Source organism: Peromyscus leucopus, chromosome 5 (assembly GCF_004664715.2).
Source record: "Peromyscus leucopus breed LL Stock chromosome 5, UCI_PerLeu_2.1, whole genome shotgun sequence".
Lineage (NCBI taxonomy): Eukaryota > Metazoa > Chordata > Mammalia > Rodentia > Cricetidae > Peromyscus > Peromyscus leucopus.
The window spans coordinates 107,354,517-107,354,802 of NC_051067.1; positions in this window are offsets into that span (position 1 = coordinate 107,354,517).

A 286-nucleotide genomic window follows, 5' to 3' on the forward strand; every position below is an offset into this window, starting at 1 on the left:
AATGACCTTCAACTTCAGTCTGGCAGTGGGTAGAATAGGTCTGTGGAGATCAGTGCCCTTCAAGGCCAAGGCTGATTGGGGGAGGTCCCACTCAGCACATTCTCTTCTGTATGACATTAGAAATAATTAACCCGGGGACCATAACTGCTGCCACCAGCACCCTTCAGGAATTCAGGCCCTCCCTCAATGACGTGTGACCAGCACTCCCACTGCATAGCCCTGAAGGAAAAGGGAGTCTCACCAGGATGTCATCAAATGTGTTGACCTGTGGTCACTGTATACTAGT